Below are 14,822 nucleotides of genomic sequence, written 5' to 3' on the forward strand. Positions count from 1 at the left end.
TAAATCGTTATGTTGTCAAATTCTGTAGACATATAGGGTCTCAACATAATTGATGCTTATTCAACTTCTATCTAAATTGTGGATGTTTGGTAGAATGGTATTCGTGCAACGAAATTTGGCGATTATCAGTTTCGTGTTGTTCGATTAATATCATCACCATTACATGCTAAGGTTAATAAAAATGACTATTGAATGAAGTAGTAATGAAGTTAGGATCTCATGTGTTTTTAATATTGATTAATTCAAGTGTTAAATTCTCGTAGTTAATATTAGTTAACCAACCTTAATTTGTTATAGTCTTAGCATTGAATAATAACCATACATTGTTGCTTAGGTGCGTAATAATAACCATACATTGTTGCTTACTTGTGAACTCGTATACTTACGTGTAATATTAGCGTGTGTTTAGCGACTACCAAGTTTTTGGCGCCGCTGCCGGGGACTGCGGTGTTAATTACTAGTTTATGTGCTTTCCATCAGTGGTCGTTAAAGTTCATTGACTCGGACATTGTTACTTATTTGTTTCCTTATCTTGTTTCAGGTGATCTAGCGAGGGTGTATGCATACGCATTTGCGTACTCGTAAGAGAACACTGGATAAAGCCGAGGAAGAACTTGTGGTAATTTACAGGGAAGTTTCTGAGGAAGAAAAGAAGGTAGAAGAAGAAGAGAAAGTTGAAGAGCCAATTATAGCAGCTATGGGTGATCAAGCAGCAAATCTGAAGGCTTTGATGGACTATTCTAAGCCTAAGATTAATGACATTCAGTCTAGCATCATTAGACCAGCCATCATGGCTAACACCTTTGAGATCAAGTCAAGCACGATCCAGATGATACAGAACTCAGTTCAGTTTGGGGGTTCTCCTACCGAAGATCCCAACATGCACATCAGGGATTTCATCGAGATCTGTGACATTTTCAAGTTCAATGGTGTGACTGAAGATGCTATCAAGCTACGACTCTTTGCATTCTCTCTGAGGGACAAAGCTAAGTACTGGTTACACTCTCTACCAGCAGGGTCTATAGAAACTTGGGAAGATCTTGCTCAAAAGTTTCTCACTAAATTCTTTCCCATGGCGAAGACAGCAGCAATCAAGAATGCTCTTACCCAGTTTGCGCAGCAAACTGGAGAATCTCTGTGTGAGGTTTGGGATCGATAAAGAGATGCTAAGGAAGTGCCCACATCATGGCATGCCTAATTGGATGATTATCAACTGTTTTTACAATGGATTGGGTCCTACTTATAGGCCCATGCTTGATGCAGCATCAGGAGGAGCCTTATGGGCTAAGAGCTATGATGAAGCTTATGAACTTATTGAACTGATGGATGCTAATGAGTACCAGAATCCTACCCAGAGGTTGACTCAGGGAAAAGTTGCAGGAATTTTGGAGTTGGATGCAGCAACTGCTATCGCTGCCCAACTTAAGGCTTTGATAATGAAGACGGACACTTTGACTAATTATGGAGTTAATCAAATCACTAGTGTCTGTGAACTTTGTGCTGGTGCCCATGAAACTGATCAGTGCATAATTTCTAATGAATCGGCTCAGTTCGTGAGCAACTACTAGCGATCGCAGCAACCTGTGCCAACCACCTATCATCCAAACAACCGCAATAATCCTAATTTCAGTTGGAGAAATGCTCAGAATATGGTTCAACAGCCTTATCAGTAGTATTCAGCTAAGCAGTACAACCCCCCTGGTTTTCAGCAACCGCAGTATGCGCCAAAACAACAACTCCAGCTGCAGCAAACTAATGAAAAATCTGAATTAGAGGAGTTGAAGCTTATGTGCAAGAGCCAAGTTGTTTCTATCAAGACCTTGGAAAATCAAATTGGGCAAATTGCCAATGCCTTGCTAAATCGTCAACCTGGTACACTAACTAGTGACACTGAAGTGCCAGGGAAGAAGGAAGCTAAGGAGCAGGTAAAGGCAATCACTTTGAGGCCTGGGAAGGTTGCTAATCCCGAACAAACTCAAGAGTTGCCTGAGGAAGCTGGAGCTGAGAAAGAAGTAGAGCAGAAGGATGAAGAAGTGGAAACAAGGAAGACTACTATTGAGCACACTCTGCCTGAGGGTAGTACAGGGGAGAAACAGATCTATCCTCCACCACCTTTTCCTAAAAGGTTGCAGAACAAAAAGCTGGATAAGCAATTCAAGAAGTTTCTGGAGGTGTTCAAGAAACTTCACATCAACATACTTTTCGCTGAGGCTCTCGAGCAGATGCCTAGTTATGCAAAGTTTATGAAAGGTATTCTCTCTCAGAAAGTGAAGCTAGATGATTTAGAGACTGTCGCTCTCACGGAGGAATGCAGTGCTGTGTTGCAGCAGAAGTTGCTTCCAAAGCTTAAAGATCCAGGAAGCTTCACTATTCCATGTACTATTGGGAAGGTGTCTTTTGACAAATGCCTATGTGACTTGGGAGCTAGCATCAATCTGATGCCTTTGTCAATCTTCAAGCAGTTGGACTTAACTAATCCCAAACCAACTTACATGACCTTGCAGTTGGTCGACCGTTCTATTACATATCCGAGAGGTATTGTGGAGGATGTCTTGGTCAAGGTGGATAAACTCATCTTCTCTGCTGATTTGTCATTCTTGATTTCGAGGAAGATAAAAAGATTCCCATAATCTTGGGAAGGCCTTTCTTGGCAACCGGCCAAACTTTGATTGATGTGCAGAAGGGTGAGCTTACAATGCGAGTGTTGGATTAGGATGTGACTTTCAATGAGTTCAATGCTATGAAATTTCCTACTGATAATGAGGAATGCTTAAAAGTTGAGTTGGTCGATTCGGTGGTCACATCGGAACTTGATCAAATGCTAAGGTCGGTTGCCTTAGAAAAAGCCTTGTTGGGAAATTCAGATAGTGAAGATGATGAAGGAGATGAGCAATTGCAATATTTGAATGCGTCTCCCTAGAAAAGGAAGATTGATATGCCTTTTGAATCTCTTGGAATGGAAGAATTGAGCAAGGCTCCTAAACGCCTCAAGCCTTCTATTGAGGAAGCTCCTACTCTTGAGCTTAAGCCCTTACCTGAACATTTAAGGTATGCTTTTTTAGGTGATGCATCTACTCTGCCTGTTATTATTGCATCTGACCTTTCAGGTAGTAATGAGGAAAAACTTTTGAGAATTCTGAGAGAGTTCAAATTGGCAATTAGATGGACTATAGCAGATATCAAGGGAATCAGCCCTTCTTACTGCATGCATTAAATTCTGCTAGAAGAAGGTAGTAAGCCTACAGTCGAGCACCAAAGAAGACTGAATCCAATCATGAAGGAAGTAGTGAAGAAAAAAATTCTAAAGTGGCTAGATGCAGGGATCATTTATCCTATCTCTGACAGTTCATGGGTAAGCCCGGTTCAATGTGTGCCAAAGAAAGGTGGCATCACTGTGGTAGCAAATGAGAAGAATGAGCACGGACAGTCACGGGGCGGAGAGTCTGCATGGACTATAGGAAACTGAACAAAGCCACTAGAAAGGATCATTTTCCCCTTCCCTTTATTGATCAGATGCTTGACAGGTTGGCTGGTCATGAGTACTATTGTCTTCTGGATGGGTATTCGGGTTATAATCAGATTTGTATCACTCCAGAGGATCAGGAGAAAACTACCTTCACTTGTCCATTCGGTACATTCGCCTTTAGACGAGTTTCTTTCGATCTGTGCGGAGCACCAACCACGTTTCAGCGATGTATGATGGTCATTTTTTCTGACATGATTGGCCAGAATATGGAAGTGTTCATGGACGACTTTTCAATCTTTGGTGATTCTTTTGATGAATGCTTACAAAATCTTGGACACGTCCTCAAAAGGTGCGTTGAGACCAATCTGGTTCTCAATTGGGAGAAATGTCACTTTATGGTGCGTCAAGGCATAATTCTCGGGTACAAGGTTTCTAATAAGGGTCTTGAGGTGGACAAGGCTATGGTGGGGGTCATTGAGAATCTTCCTTCACCTATTTCTGTTAAGGGAATTCACAGTTTTCTTGGTCACGCAGGTTTCTACATGCGTTTCATAAAAGACTTCTCGAAAATTTCAAAGCCATTGTGCAGTTTACTAGAGAAAGATGTTCCTTTCAAATTCGATGATGAGTGCCTTACAGCGTTTGAGACATTGAAGAAGAGTTTAATTTCGGCACCTATAATAACTACACCCGATTGGAATGAACCTTTTGAGATGATGAGTGATGCAAGTGATTATGCATTTGGAGCAGTTCTTGGGCAAAGGAAGAACAACATATTTCATGTGGTCTACTATGCTAGTAAGACTCTAAATGGTGCTTAACTGAATTATACTACTACGGAGAAGGAACTTTTAGCTATTGTCTACGGTTTTGATAAATTTCGATCGTATCTATTTGGGACAAAGGTGATAGTGTTCACTGATCAAGCTGTCATCCGCTATCTGGTCTCAAAGAAGGATTCGAAGCCTAGACTTATTCGTTGGGTTCTCTTAATACAGGAATTCGAGTTAGAGATCAAGGATCGAAAAGGTACTGAAAATCAAGTAGCTGACTATCTCTCAAGATTGGAGAATCTCGATTTTACTTCACATGATAAGACATTGATCAAAGAATTCCTGATGAGCAGTTGTTCGTAATTCAGGAGGAAGAGCCATTGTTTGCAGACATCGTGAACTATATTGTTAGCAATATAATGCCTCATAATATGAATGCGGCTCAAAAGAAGAAGTTTCTGCATGAGGTGAAGTGGTACATGTGGGATGAACCATATTTGTTTAGACAGGGAGCTGACCAGATCATCTGGAGATGTATCCCATTCTGTGAGATGAAGGGGATATTATGAGACTTTCATTCCACAGCTTATGATGGATATTATGGTGGTGAAAAGACAGCAGCTCCTATTCTTCAAGCAGGTTTTTTCTGGCCTACGTTGTTTAAGGATGCACATCAGTTCGTTTTAAGGTGTGATCATTGCCAAAGAGTGGGGAATCTTTCCAGAAAGGATGAGATGCCTTTAAATGTGCTACTTGAAGTTAAGGTCTTCGATGTTTGGGGAATCGATTTCATGGGACCATTTATCTCATCCTGCAATAATTAGTACATCTTGCTGGCAGTCGATTATGTCTCGAAATGGGTAGAAGTCAAAGCTCTACCGAATAATGATGCAAAGGTAGTGTTGAGTTTTCTTCATAAGCAGATATTAACAAGGTTTGGTACGTCGCAAGTTATCATAAGTGATAAAGGGTCGCATTTCTACAATCGTAAGTTCACTTCCATGATACAACGCTACAATGTGAATCATCGCATTGCTACTGCCTATCATCCGCAAATTAATGGTCAAGCTGTAGTGTCTAATAGAGAGATCAAGCACATTCTAGAGAAAGTCGTTTGTCCGTCAAGGAAAGATTGGTCTTTGAAGCTCGATAAAGCTGTTTGGGCTTATAGAACAACATACAAGACTCCGCTTGGGATGTCCCCGTTTCAACTTGTCTATGGTAAGGGATGTCATTTACCTACGGAGCTTGAGCATAAGGCTTATTGGGCATTGAGGAAGTTAAACCTTGATCTAGATGCAGCTGGGAAGAAGCAAATGCTTCAGTTAAATGAACTTGATGAATTTCGACTTCAAGCGTACGAAAACAACAAAATGTACAAGGAAAAGGTAAACAGGTGGCATGACAAGAAGCTATCGCTTAATTCATTCGTGTCAGGGCAACAAGTTCTTCTATTCAACTCTCGTCTCCGACTTTTTCCTGGAAAGTTGAAATCAAGGTGGTCTGGACCATTTATCGTCAAAACTGTGTTTCCACATGGAGCGGTGGAGATTTTTTAGAACGATATGGGCCAAGCATTCAAAGTAAATGGTCAGAGACTGAAGCACTATTATGGGGATACGATAAACCGTGAAGTGGTTAGTGTCGTTTTATTGTCAACTTGATCGCATAACACCACGTCAAGCTAATAACGTAAAATAAGCGCTTCTTGGGAGGCAACCCAAGATATGAGACCATAGGACACCTTAGAATATAGTACTTTATCCAAAAACCCAAAAAAAATTCCGAAAAAAGTTGCAGATTTTTTTTTTCCAGTAGCCTAGCGCGCGGTAGCCTAGCACGCGACCGCGCGCTAGGAGCGGGCGACAGTGTGCCAGCACGCGACCGCGTGCTGGTATCACACGACCGCGTGCGACCCTGACTTTTGAAAAATTGTTTTTACTGTAAAAAAAAAATTCACAAAAAAAATCAAGTTTTTATCAAGAGTGTTCCAGAAGCTATATCACCCATTAAACCACGATTTCTTCCCTTACTTAGCCACAATCCCCACTCCTAATCAAATTCTAACCCTAATCTTGCCCTATAAATACATACAACCTCTCCATAAACATCCCACACACTTTCAACTCTACAAAATCTCTCCTACACACCAAACACAAACACAAACTCTCCAACTCTTATTCTCAGTTCTCATGGCCCTAAAGAGATCACAAACTATGGGTAGCAGCAACACCAATCCAACTGCTACTGATTCTTCGAGGAATACTGCTGCGAGGCCCTGATTGTTTGATAGGACTGCTGAAGAAGAGTATGCCAAGCTTCTGACTAAGCCTATTATGAGGGAGAGGGGGTTCTTGCCATCATGGAGGGATGGTGAGTTGCTGCCGATGATTGTTGGGAAGGGATGGATTACATTCTGCGAGTCACCTGAGGCGGTTCCGATGAGTATTGTTCGCGAGTTCTATGTGAACGCCAAGGCCGACAAGAATGGATTTTCTGTTGTTCGTGGGCTTACTGTTGATTATCAGCCCGAGGCGATTCGCTGTGTGACTGGACAGCGACAAAGGGAACCACATGAGGAGCACTGGAATTCAAAGGCCCCTGAGGACTTTGATTCGGACTTGATTGTTGCTATGCTCTGTCAGCCGGGCACAGTGTGGAAGTTCAAACAGGGATCCAATGATTATCATACTTTCCCTGCTGTCGCGATGAACAGGTATGCTCGTGCTTGGAATGCGTTTATATGTGCTAATATTCTTCCTTCTTCGCATGCACATGCTATGGAGAGGGCGAGGTTGTTATGGGGGATTTTGAATGATGACTATGTGGACCTTGGTGAGTATATCTACCAAGGGATTTTGAAGTTTTGAGGGGGAAATCACAATACTCTATCCCTTATGCCTCTATTGTCACGAAGCTTTGTAAGGCAGTTGGAGTCTAGTGGCCTTCTTATGAGCAGCTGCAGATGCCGGCCGCTCCTATTGATTCATCGATTTTGCATGCGATGCAGGAGTGGTTGGGCGTGCCACATGGTTTGGGGTATCACCTTCCAGGAGGAGTTCCAGCAGCTGGTGCTACCATGGCTAGGCCCAGTCAGGCTCAGGGAGAGGCAGGCTCTTCGAGAGCCCAGGGAGGAGATGGTTCGGGATTGGATGATGTCCAGTACATGAGGCTTTCGAGGAGGATGGATGCGATGTATGGGTCGCAGAGTCGGTTTGGGTAGGAGCTCACCCAGGCACTTGGGACTGCATTTAGAGGCCTTGGAGCTAACATCCAGTGGCCCATTTTTGGTGAGGATTCTGCTTATCCACCTCCTGACACTCCACCCTCTGAGGGTGATGATGATGATTTGTCTGAGTAGGTATGCCCTGTGTCCTTTCTATTACCTTCACCGGGGACAGTGAAGATTTTAAGTTTGGGGGTAGTAGTTAAGGAGCATATTTGTGTGTGTGTCATGTAGTTGCATATGCATGATAGTTTAGTTCATATAGTTGCATATTTTTGCCATATAGTTTTTTTTATTTATAACTTTATTTATCATGTTATATAGTTCATGCATATACCATGATCCCTTTGTGTTGCTTTACCGATTAATATGTGATATTGATGCGAGTGTAGTGATAGCGTTAGAGTGATGTTGAATCTTGTTAGGTTGATATGCATGCTAGAAACACTTGTAATTTCACTAAGTCTTAGAGTATGCTTAAGGACTAGATCATTGTCATGGTTTGATGGTTTTTGAAGTTAATCTATTGCTTATACTTAGAATGCATGATAGGCTCTTAATGATAAAAGACATGAAAAGATAAAAATTGGAGATAAAAAATTGGAATTCATTGCTAGTTGTGGCTAGGCATCAATTGGCTAGTAGTCGGCTCGTATTGTATACGAGTAGTCTAGGGTTGAGCAAGATGGAGCGAAACGCACTTGCTTAAAAATTGAAAAAAATATATGTGTGAAAAAAGAAAAAGAAAAAAAAGAGAAAAAAATATGGTTTAATGCACAATTGATCATGAGTGGGCTCTTTGGTATTCGAGTTATTAAGTTCGTAGGGGACTTTGTGCCTAGTGACCTAAGGCTTTTATAGTCTGGGATCCGCTAACCTAACGCTCGCTAAATGGGTACCATTGCAAAAATCTTTTGTGGATCTCACTCATTGCACGATCAAATAAGCATTTGTTTTATGTGTTGAATAAAAGCATGAATCCGTAATAAACTCCAATAATCTTGTAGTGTTATAAGTCATTTTGTGTCTAGAATATATTCTTCGTATAAGCGTGTAATTGCCTTGAGGATAATTAAGTTATGATTATTGATCTAGTTTCAAAGCATATCTGTTAAGCATTTGCACACACCACGTTTCTAGTTGTATGTTAGCTTGCATGATTTGATTGATCTTTAGTCGCCTAATTGCATTTGTTGATATATCATGTGTTGGTTGGTTTAGTCATCGCGAGGGGATCACCGCATTCATATAGTTGCATTCATGCATGTTTTATTCTGAGTTTGAGTCTGTGATGCTTGAGGACAAGCTTCGATTCAAGTTTGGGGGTGTGATAAGTGGCATTTTATACCACTTAGAGCATCTCATAACAACTTGAATTGGTATCTTGGACTCAAGTATTTTGTGTATTTGACGCGTTTTCTAGTGTTTTTGCATTTCAGGATATAACTTGCTTAGATAGGTGGTTTTCATCAAATAAAGCTTAAGGAAGTGCTTGGAATTAGTCTAGGGGTGATGAGCAGAGAAATCAGCACAAACAGGAGCAAAATAGAGAATTTTCCAGAAGGGTAGCACGCGACCGCGCGCTAGGAGCAGGCGACCGCGTGCCAGCACGCTACCGCGTGGAGGGAGCAAGCGGTCGCGTGCGTGCGGAATTTCAGATTCTGGTTTTATTTGTTTTCAATTCTGTTCGGGCTTCTGTTGGCGTGGTGACTCCTGGACTCTTATATAAACCTTATGGGAAGACGTTTTCTTCAACCAGAGCGAAGGCAAGAAGATTGAGAAGACCGTTTTAGCACGCAACAACGAAGAAGAGGAAACATTATTTTATCTTGTGATTCTTTTAATTCATTGTAACAGTGGATGCTATTTTTCTATATGCTTTGAACCTTAATACTCTTGTGACGTACTTCATTATTTATTAAGTATTTTTCAGCCTTATATCGTTATGTATTTATCATGCTTTCATATGAACCCATGTTGATGATGAGTTCTATTATGGGCTAATCGTGATCATGGGATTCTAGCGGATTTACTATGGAATTCTTTAGTTAATTGTTTAATACCTTGGTATGTGGTGATTGTATAATATCTAGTATAGGTTGTGCTTATTCGTCTTATATGCGTCGCGAACATGTAAGATAGCCTGCTAATCTCTTGTGAAGCGACAGTGGATCTTGAGATTTAGAACTTGCCATGCTAGCATAGGTTCATGTGTTGTATGCACGATTAGTGGGTAACTCTAACCGTTTTACTTTCCCTGTGTAATCATCATGAATAACTTAAGCTTAAATCGTTATGTTGTCAAATTCTGTAGACATATAGGGTCTCAACATAATTGATGCCTATTCAACTTCTATCTAAACTGTGGATGTTTGGTAGAATGGTATTCGTACAACGAAAGTTGGCGATTATCAGTTTCGTGTTGTTCGATTAATATCATCACCATTACTTGCTAAGGTTAATAACAATAATTATTGTAACACCCCCAAATCCGGGGTCGGGGATCCGGGTTGTCACGAGTTCCATTTCCCTTAATAACACCCAAACTTAATAATCAACCAACTACGGCGTACTGTGACCCCACAATAAACACACACACCACAAGTTATAGTCTCAGAGATGAATACCAAAATAACACAAGTCATTATACCTCAAAAGGGTTCCTGAATAATTTACATTTCTTTGCCATTATTACAATTCATGTAGATACATAAGTCTGGTGCATCAAAAGTTGAAAGCCTAGCCTATTGGTAATTCCTACCTCAGCTACAGCGGCATCAATGCTTCCAGAAAACTGCGGAACGTTTCCTAACCGCTTGCGAATTGGGAGCTTGGTCTTGTTCATCTTTTCTATCTGTTGTTGTGTGATGAAAGAAGAAAGCAAGGGTGAGCAACAAGCCCACCAAATAATATGTATAATGATTAACAATATATGAGCATTCTCATCATAATACTCATGAAAGTCTTGGTCAAGAAGAAATGAACAAAGTTTGATATCTTAACGCGACCAAGTCGTAAAATATTCAGTATATATGTATATATACTTTTCAAAATCTTGGAAGTCCTCTTCCATGCATAATATACACAGGGTTCTAGTTTATAACTGTATAAAAATATCGTTGCAAGGTGATCTCATATATCTAACCTTCTCTCAACGTTTTTCTGAAAATCTTTATCATGCATAAGATAATCATTAACCAGATATAAGTTAAAAGATGAAGTTACAGGATACTCCAATATACTTATATCTTTCCCAAATACTACTTGAACTACCACCGTTCAAGTTATAATCAGTTCAAAAGTTCATTACATAGATGAGACTACAAGATAAGACTTGAATAGATTCAATCCTTGAAATATCATTTGAAAGAAGTGAAGTTACGAGATACTTCATTAAGTCCCGATATATATATATATACACCTATAAATATCTCATACTTTCCTTAAAAACCTCTGTTATAAAAAGTATAAACAGAGTTATAATATCCAATGAATTTGGAAAGAAGAAAACCTTGGCATAAACCTGATATCTTGCTGATCAGGCAAAGATACCAATAAGTAACCTTTTCTACTAGTAGATGGATGAATCCCCCACCGGTCATCACCCTGGCCGCATTAGGACCTTGTGCTGGACCGCCACCCGGCCTCTTACGCGTTGATGGACTGCCACCCAGCCACTTACACTTTGATAGACCGTACCCCGGCATGTCGCTTATGCCGACTCAATCAGATGGACTTACTTCCCGAACATTGGGTAAGTAATCAATTCATTTATCAAAACAGCAACCTCGCTGCGAATATAAAATGCCCCACAGAGCCGGATCCCCTAGATTTTTGTGCGAGTATTCAAGTCCCCTTAAAAAGGAAGATCTTAAATTTGAAAACGAGTTTTGGGATCCGCTCTAACTTTTAAAATCATTTTGAAGACTCGAAAACATTCTTAAGAATGTTTGGAGTAATGCTGATTTAATAAAATAAATCAGTCCCGATATGTTGGAGAATATCTGAATATTATTATTTAAATAAATTCCCATAAAGGATAATCTTTATAAAAATAATTGAAGTAAAAGTTTTAAAAACTCATACTTGAAATGAATAATAAATAACCAAAGATATACTTATACGAAAGTACGATCTTTATTTGAATAATCGAAAATATGTTTGAAATATCGAAACATTATTTTTTAATAAAATAAAGAATGTTATTTAATAAAATAAGCAGAGTCATAAGTCCTCGAATGAATATTCAAACTAATATTCATTAAATAAAACAATCGGAGTCGTAAGTCCTCGAATGAATATTCAAAATAACATTCGTTAAATAAAATAATGTTATCGAATAAACCTTATTCGATTATTAGTTTTGAAAACTATATCTATATATCTATATATATATAAATATATATATTATACTCGGGAACATCAACTCCCGGTTTAGAAAATGTTCACCTTTGGGTCCCCTATACTAAGGGTATACGCAACTACTACTTATCTCTAGCATAGGTATTATGCAGTTATAATCAATTGAATCATCAATGAGATATCGAGATTATGAAACAGGCATGCATATATATATATATCATATCATATCACATGCTCCAATACATCGCAAAACTTTTCTAATAATAACCATGCACTTATCTCAAGATAATGCATCAATATATTACATCACGACAATAGTATAATGGGTAGAAAACTTGCCTGAGTGACTCGGGTTTGTAAAAGGCCTAGGACGAGTCTGGTAACCTATAAACAACATATAAGTTGGAATTAAACCAAAGTCTCGTGAGAAACTAGACTTTAACCAATTAGACTCTAACGTTCTCTTAGGGTCGCTTATACGCTTAACGATTCACATAAGTCGCTCGAGTACCCTCGGCTCCATCATTTTTAATAAATTAACCGTTACGAATTTTAAGGCGATGCTTTCACGAATACCCTACCAACTGACTTATTAACCTTACAAAATTGTTTCGTACCTAAATTAGTCATTTAAGGACCTTAACCAAGGTTTCAAAGTAAGGCGAGGGGAAATGGTATGTTCGCGAAACACCGTTACTTAAAACGGTCGTTTCTCCTAAACCGTACATCAGAATCAAACGAACCACATATCAAAACGAAGCTCGTAACATGAACTATCTAAACATGTGTTATGGATTAAAAACTAGAATATATTAATTGCTGTATTTATTACTAAGGTTCGGGAGCTCAAGGCCTTTAATGGCTGCTCTCGTGTTTCGTAGCTTAAATCTGCCTTTACGAGATGCCTACGTATCTCTGTAATCTAGAGAATCAAGCCAAAAAATGTAGTTCTGATTTTTGGGGTGAGACCCCTTATATAGATATGGGAGTCCTTGAATTGGACTTGGTATAGGAGACTTGGTGGGCAAGTCTCAGAATTAGGATAGACTTTGGAGTCCTAAGAGGTAGGAAGTTGATTCCTTATCCCACCAGGTTCCTTGGAGGTCAATTCACAGGGATTTATTTCTCCATTAGGATTCATCTTGCTAGCTGATTTATCCCTATTTAATTAATTACGAAAATAATTAATATTCTGGGTTTCGGGCCTTCTAAAATGGGCCTAGCTGTTGGCCCAATTCTGATATGATTAATGTAGCATTAATTACATACCTAGGCCTTATTTTCTTCCCTATCATTTGCCCCCCAACTTTTGGGAAACAGTGACTAGGTTTCGCAAAAGTTATGTTCATTTGTTCCCTTAAAGGGTATCATTTTTGCGTAAAGTGTGGAGCGACCTACACATTTACAACGATTTACTTTTATTCCTTTTATTCAGGAATTATCTTAATTTTCAGGAATTTTTCCCTTAACTCTGGGATTTATCCTTCTTTTTCTGGATTTTTCCCTTAAATTCTGGATTTTATCCTTTAATTTTCTGGATTTATTCCTTATTTCTGAAAATATTAACATTTTTTAGAAAATATTTTAAGGAGTTTCCTTATTTTTCTGGATTTTTCCCTAATTTATGGGATTTATCCTTTAATTTTCTGGATTTATTCCTTATTTCTAAAAATATTAACATTTTTCAAAAAAAAATTTAAAGGAATTTCCATATTTTTATGGATTTTTCCCTAATTTCTGGGATTTATCCTTTAATTTCCTGGATTTATTCCTTATTTCTGAAAATATTAACATTTTCAGAAAATATTTTAAGGAATTTCCTTATTTTTCTGGATTTTTCCCTAATTTCTGGGATTTATCCTTTAATTTTCTGGATTTATTCATTATTTATGAAAATATTAACATTTTTCAGAAAATATTTTAAGGAATTTCCTTATTTTTCTGAATTTTTCCCTAATTTCTGGGATTCATCCTTTAATTTTCTGGATTTATTCCTTATTTCTGAAAATATTAACATTTTTCAGAAAATATTTAAGGAATTTCCTTAATTTCTGTAATTTTTCAGATTTTGTTTTTATATATAAAAATTTCGACCAGGATCCTGGTCGAATTAGCCTCTGATGTGCCTTGGTCGAAGGCTTTTCGAGGAGGATGCATTCGATCAGAAATCCTGGACGAATTTCGACCAAGATTTTTCCTTTTTTTTTTCTTTTTTTTTGTCGACTAGGAATTTTTCGACTAGGATTTTCATCCCTTTCGGTCAGGATTCTTGTTTTTCTTACCGAATTAACCATCTTTTGTTGCCCAGGTCGATGAAAATTCGGGCAGGGCTCGTTCGACCAGGATTTTCTCTTGATTTCTAGTCGAATAAGTCTAAATTTTGGTCGAATTAAGCTTAGTTTTCAACCTTGATCGACAAAACTTTGACCTCAGGAGCTTCGATTAGGATTCCTTCGTGTTTTTTGGTCGAATGGATCTTCTTTCTAGTCGAATTAAGGCTGTCTTTTAGCCTTGATCGACAGGGTTTCGACCTCAAGTTATTCGACCAGGATTTCTTCACGTTTTCAAGACGAATGGGTCAGGAATAATTATTTTTATTTTCCTTTTTGCATATACTAGGATTTGAGTCCTTAAACCTGGGCTGAATTTGTTGGGCTGATCTTTGGGCCTAATTTTTCAACTGGGCTTTGGCTCATGGGCATGATTTAACCCTATTTAAATATAGCGGGCCTTATCCCTGGGCCTCTATCTTATGCCATCCCCCTTTATTGGGCCCGTTTTCAGCAGCCCTCCTTTTTCGGGGCTTCAACAAAATTTTGGGCCCATTTTTCTGGGTTTATCTGGGTTTTGCGTTTGGGCCCTAATTCTTTAATTAACTGGGCCCTTTTCTGGGCTTAAACTTGGACCAGACTATGTCCTGGGTCTTTGGCATTTGGTCCCATTGTTTTAACTGGGCTTCTCTTCCAATTCTCTTCCACCCCTTTTTTTTAACTTG

General features: G+C 38.9%; 1 non-coding gene across 1 annotated transcript; it reads right to left on the reverse strand.

Annotated features, from left to right (window-relative positions):
• Nucleotides 1-1,087: 1,087 nt before the first annotated feature.
• Nucleotides 1,088-1,192, reverse strand: LOC141681316 (small nucleolar RNA R71). Its single transcript, XR_012558757.1, has one exon. It is a non-coding gene; the product is annotated as a small nucleolar RNA R71 (small nucleolar RNA).
• Between the last annotated feature and the right edge of the window lie 13,630 nt (nucleotides 1,193-14,822).

Source organism: Apium graveolens, chromosome 8, assembly GCF_009905375.1.
Source record: "Apium graveolens cultivar Ventura chromosome 8, ASM990537v1, whole genome shotgun sequence".
In the NCBI taxonomy this organism is placed as follows: Eukaryota; Viridiplantae; Streptophyta; class Magnoliopsida; order Apiales; family Apiaceae; genus Apium; species Apium graveolens.